Here is a 6,406-nt window from a genome sequence, read left to right as displayed (position 1 = left end):
TTTTTCCCTTGAAATAATATAATCTTACAATTATATATATAGCATTTGAGTCATGTGTAATACAGCAAATAAAATGTTAAAAAAACACATAATGCAAATACTTTATTAAAATAATCACAGCTTCTACCTTCTTGAACTTAAAACTTAAAACTACATTTAACCTTAACTTCCTTCTCTTCCTCTCTTTATCTTCTTAAAGTGACTTGAGAAGTCACCAAGAAAAGATGGAAATTAGGGGGAAAAGTCAGAATAATGACTGTGGAAAACCTTAGATTTAGCAAGATGTAGCTTCTAATTTTAAATACAGTTTTGTTCTCCAAGTGGCCCACAGACGTCATCCTGGGACCCCCTGACATATGCAAGACTTTGACCCTATACTCTTGACTACCAAGAAACTATTCTTTCCTTCATTAACCCCTTATTACAAGTCGTGCTCTTATAAAAGTAGATGTGGACTTACGTGAAAAAAATCAAATGTATGCAAGCATAAAAACAGCAGATAATGCGGTATATGCATTCCACTGATCTGCTGGAGACATAAGGCGTCCAAGAAAAAACTCTTCTAAAATTGCCTGGTTCAAGGCTGCAGGGTATGAAGGCTACGGTTGGCATGGTAGCCTCAGGCACAGCATGGGGACCACCTGCCTCCTCCTGTGGCCGCGTGGGCGAGGCAGCACCAGCTCTGGGGGACTCCAGGCCTGCGAGCAGAGCAGCAGACAGAACCCTTCATGCTGGGGTGGCCATACCTGGCCCTCCAGGTTTCCTGGGCGTCAGGGCCAGCGAAGTGCACCCTCAGAAGCCCTGGTCTTAGTTGGCCTTTTTAAGGAAGATGCCAATCAGAATGACCCACATCTGTGAGTCTGTCTGGATGGAGAGGTGCAGTGCTTCCAGGGACCGAAGGCCAGCCTCCACCCCGCCCCCTGCCACACTCTGTTGAAGGAGCCAATGTGGCGGTAGCCATCAGGGCTCTGAGGGCACCTTAGTGTGGTTGAGCGGCTCTCATCCCTATCTCTCTAGTCCGACTAGAGGTTATCAAAGGGCAGCACTTCCACAGAGGTGCTGAAGAGCTTGCAGCCAGGTGGTCAGAGTTACTCCTGTTGCGGAACAAGAACCGCTCCGGACCTGACAGCCAAAAGAGGCAGAAGCGGATGAAGTCCTCCGCAGCGTACTTTGAAGCGCAAGAAGAATGCCCAAGCAGGGGCGCCTGCTCCATGGGGTAGTGCTGCTAGGTCCCGAGGCTCATGCTCACCTCCACTGGTGTGTTGAAGTACTCTTCCCGCAATGCCAGCTTCCCCAAGTCCTTGGCCTTCAGTTTCTGGATCTTGCCCGCCAGCCAGCAAGGACTGAGTGCTCACAAACTGGAAGAGGGATAGATTGAAGCGGACCCGCAGATAAGCCTTATGTGGGTCCCAAAGCTTCGCGTTCTTCTCAGGGTTGCAGACTTTCACCCACAGAATATGGTCCCGGAGCCAGTCAATGGGCTTGTCCCGGTAGAATACAAGAATGGACTCCACAATCAGGCTCAGATCCAGCGACTTGAACATCTGCCCAATGATGCCCAGCTGGGAGAACTGCAGGATCATCCAGTCCTCTGAAGGCTGCTGGAGTGCGAATTTCTTCTTGGAGCTCAGGTATTGGGTTTAGCTTAGGTGTTTTCCTCCAGCTGCATGTAGTAGATGCCTTTAGGCTCTGCATACATCACTAGGAAGCAGTAATCAAGGTTCTTTTGCCATTTTTTCCTATTTTAAAATTTTCTTTCTACTCTTTTTTTTTTTTCAGGCTATTTTATATTTAGAGTCCCCCGATATCACTTATATTTAAATGTGCTTTACCCATCCCCTATCATCTCTTGAGAACATTGTTACAGTGGATGTATTATAGCGTTCATCCACCTTGAGACAATTTCTTTCTCCTCAAGATTTTCTTGTTTGTACATGTAAGAAATATAGGATCTTGTGAAGCAACAAGTTTTCCAGTTTGATTCAGCTGCCATTTTGCATCTTCCTTGAACCATTTATCTTTCAGTAAGTTAGCCTTTCTATTCTAATGGAAAATTCTGCCAAGCTTCTTTGTAAAGCTTTGTATTCAGATGAACATCAATCATATCCCCCCACTATTGCATAACAGGGGAATAGCTGTCGAGTTGCAAACTAGCTCTCATTTGTGTGCATTTGCACATGTTGCTTAATATGTTCGTAAGCTGTGCTAAAGTCGTCTTCCTTGTTTTAAGAGACTTCTAGGTCCTCAAAAAAAAAAAAAAATCAAATGGCCAGAATAGTACTGGTTTGAACTGTTTCTAAAATATGGCAATTGAAGTCATAACTAATCTCAATTTCTAAGTTAATCCTATTTAATATGCTTTTTGATGAGATAGCAAGTACTGAGAAGATAGTTATTATTACTTTTTTAACGGCAGATGTAGACAGCTTTTGAAATAGTCTTTCATCATATTAGGGTTTAGAAAAAAACAGTACCCTCATAGCAAATTTATGTCTGGAAAGAGCCAGTGATATTATTCCTAAACACAGGTAAAACACACGCATGAACACTATGTATACAAACCCAACATATACACACATGTATACAAAGACACCTGCATATAGAGGCTCCCCAAACACGCAAACACTCTGATCCGAAAGAAACAGAAAGAAAATGAGGTGCAAGAAGAGGGCTTTATGGATAATCTTGAAAACATATTCTGAAGCTACTTCATTCTTTCAAACTTTATATTGTGCAGATGTCTCCTGCATAGTGTTTTTCAGTGAGGCCATAGCCTATCGAACCTAGTCCCTCATTCTGGGAAACTTGTACATTCAGTGCAGAGGTGTGGTAAGATTAAAAAAGCCATAACGACTTGCTTGGGATTATGACATGATATGCCTGCAAGACAACCTAATTTAGGGAAAGAGTATCCATGGTTGATCACTCATATCACATGAAGACTCACTGTCATCTCTGCAAAAGTAACATGCAGCTGATCCTAGTGAGTCTCAATTCATATTTTCCTGCATCTGTTTCTTGATATGTTTACCAAGAGGAGGTTTCCTGACACTTGATGGCAGTTCATGATGAAGTCCCCATCCAATCATTTCAAAGAGCAATATTCTTTGTTACAGAAGCAGCTAGGCCACCAGAAGCCAGGAATATTTTCTGGTCAGTCTCTCTATCACCACAGGATTCGTCTCAGTTCCGAAACAAATTTACCCATTCCAGATGAATTTCAACAACATTCGGTTTCTCTATTTGGCCATTTGTAAACAGTTAAATGATGCCTTTCTCAGGACACGTTCAATTATTTAACTCAAAATTAATCAGGTTACCTTAAGTTAATGTACCTTACCCTTTTTAGTTGATGAAATTTAAGAAGAAAAACTTCATATGAAGCTTTATTTTTGAGTGAGGTTTCTATTAGACTGTAGATGAACAATCATTGTTTTTTTTGTTTGATTTTTTGTTTTTTTTTTTAAAAGTCTGTATGAACAGATTGCTCTTCCCATGGGAAAGAACTCCAAATATCAGGGAAAGGGATGACCTAGAATCTTGAAAAGCTGAAACAGTCCCAGGAGGAGGCAGCCTCTCAGGTATTTTTCTTCCAGTCTTTGCATAGCTTCTCATCCCTGAGAAGTGCACAATATTGAAATAGGTCAGCATGTGGAGAGATATTAAAGAAGTGTTATCTGCCCTCTGAGTCATGTCATTCGGCGCTTTATGTTCCCTTAGAAACTGAGGAAAAGCAAGGCCTCATTAGAGCAAATGAGACCCAAATTTTCAAGCATGTTTTGACTCTTTTGCAATGAATTCTGCCTGGAGCTCAGCTTTAGGTTGAGAGGATGACAGACATTGGGGCTGTGGAATGGCAAAGGGGAATTAGCATGCACTCTCTTTTCCGCATGGTTTTGTTTGTAATTCACCTGTGTAATTCAGATGTCTGTTTCTTCATTATACATAATAATTGGGTAAGTATTGTCTGGGATAAAATCAAGCCTGAGTTATACAGGTACTGCTTTCAAAGAACTGACAGGAAGGGACAAGGAGAAATGTTAATATTCCCATTTAATTTGAAGGAATATGTGAATTCTAGTTATATATACATCTAAGCCTTTAGCATTTATCCAGGGGCTACTAAATCAGGCACCGTACATTGATTATCGCATGTAATTCTCACAAAAATCTAATAAAATGATTAAATGCATGGTTCCATTTTGCAAATGAGGAAGCTAGAGTTAAGTAATGAGCCCAAAGTTGTACACTTTCTGCATTCGTTCTCTTCAAACTTCTAGGTGTTTTGTACACAGTTGCTATAGAAACCTTCTTAATACTGCTTTGATCTGTATTTAACTCCTTATTTTTTCCAGTAATCTCCACTGTATACATCATAAAGTCAGTGATAGATTTGAAACTCTAAAGTCAGAACCTTACTTTGCTGCCTTATTGGCCTTCTCTGTCACAGGAACCAGCTGCTTTTGCCTTCTTCTCTTGCTATTTATCCACATAATTTAACCTTTTCTTTGTCTCAGTGTTTGCTGCTATCTTGTGAATGCCTTGATTTCTGAGTAATTGAGATCTAATCTTCTCCCTGCCACAGAGAGGAAGGGTCATTCAGTGTAGCTGGGTCTCTGCCAGGGTACCTGCCATTGGTTTGAGTTTTATACCAGGCTGTTCTCTTCTGACATCCGTGCCTGTACCAGTTGTCTGCAAGTCATCCTCTCAAGTTGGCTGCCTATGTTAGTTTGCTAGGGCTGCTATAACAAAGTACCACAAACTGAGCGGCTTAAAAAACAGAAATGTACTGTCTCACAGTTTTGGAGGAAGAAGTCTGAGATCATGATGTTAGTAAAGCAGGTTCCTTCTAATGGCTGTGAGGAAGAATCTGTCCTGTGCTCCTCCCCAGCTTCTGGTGGTGTGCTGATAATCTTTGGCATTCACTGGCTTGTCGAAGCTTCACCTTGATCACTGCCTTCATCCGTCATGTTTTTCTCCCTGTGTTTATTCCAAATTCTCTCTTTTTATAATGGAGATTAGGGCCCACCGTAATGACCTCATATCAGATTAGGGCCCACTCTAATGACCTCATCTTAACTAATTACATCTGTAATATCGTATTCACAAATAAGGTCTCATCTGAGGTACTGGGGGTTAGGACTTTAACATATGAATTTTAGGGGGACCCTAAATAAATCTGCCCCATTATTTATCTAGTACTCTTTTATGGCCCCCTCTGATTTACTTTGCAACCTCTGAGTTCTACATTCTTATACCTTTGTTACTGTTTGTAACACCCGGTAACTTCTGAATCATGGTAGGAATTTGGGAGATGAAAGCAGTTAGGAAAGATATTGGGTAAATGAAGTCTGATAGTCCCCATTCAAACAACTGCTTTACAGCTCAGGGCCCAGCAAGGAGCCGAGAGAATTTCTAGTCATAATTATTTGGAACAAAATTCATTTTTAAAATCATGAACTTGACGCATTGGGCACTAAGAGTATGTCTCCAAAGGCACAGTTTAAAAATATAGGATAAAGTATGGCTGAATAGAAGAGCTGGAACCAAGGAAAATGTCATTCAAGTCCTTACAAATATTATTAAGACAGTTTTTATGGATCAAATTCGATGGATTAAATGTTTCCTTCCGGCATCTGGAACAAAAGTGCGAAGTAAAGTATATCAGTGTCTCTTTGAGTTACCATGTAGTTCTACAAACACATTACTTTACCCATGTAACCCATCATAGGGCATTCACAATAACATTAGGACTTCATAGTGGCTACAATTTTAGCCTGGTAAACCAATGAGATATTTTTAGCTTCTGGCAGATGTGACTATGACTGTATTTAAGGATCACTTTGTCCTTTTACATTTCAAACCATTTTTAAAGGTTAAGAAGACAAAAACCTATTTTTAAACCAAGATTCAGAAAACATTTTAAAAAATAGTTTTGAGATTTTATAGCTAAATTGTACAATTCTACAGGTACTGCTTTCAAAGATTCCAAATAGGGATTTGGAATCCCTATTGCAAAAGGAAATTTATTCAATATTTATTAGTAATTAAAAAGGAAGGAAAAGAATATTTTTAAAATGCCAACAGAATAAAAAATAGAGGAGAGAATGAGAGCTTTGTCTCTAATAAAGTATATTAAAATTAGGAAGTAAAAGTCAAAAGTTTGCTGGTAATTGGTAGAGAATGAGCACTAAGCAGACTTTTAAGTATTTTTTAAATTCTAACCTTTTCTATTTTCTTTTCCAACTCTATTATTTGGGATAGAACTATGGTAATACTTAAAATTTTAGGAGAGCAGACTAAAACCAATCTTCCGTTCATCTGTAGACAATAAAATTGTTGGTCAAAATACTAAGAACAATTAACTTGGTTTAGAGATGATATGCAAAGTTAAGCCTGTATTTTG

The 6,406-nt window shown here is 39.7% G+C and overlaps 1 pseudogene; it reads right to left on the bottom strand.

The window, feature by feature from the left end:
- Positions 1-807: 807 nt before the first annotated feature.
- On the bottom strand, positions 808-4,970 carry LOC120586617 (alpha-1,3-mannosyl-glycoprotein 4-beta-N-acetylglucosaminyltransferase B-like; annotated as a pseudogene).
- Between the last annotated feature and the right edge of the window lie 1,436 nt (positions 4,971-6,406).

Source organism: Pteropus medius, unplaced genomic scaffold, assembly GCF_902729225.1.
Source record: "Pteropus medius unplaced genomic scaffold, Ma_sr-lr_union100, whole genome shotgun sequence".
Classification (NCBI taxonomy): domain Eukaryota; kingdom Metazoa; phylum Chordata; class Mammalia; order Chiroptera; family Pteropodidae; genus Pteropus; species Pteropus medius.
The sequence above is the reverse complement of the archived record's forward strand: the minus strand, read 5'-3'. Positions and strand labels throughout refer to the sequence as shown.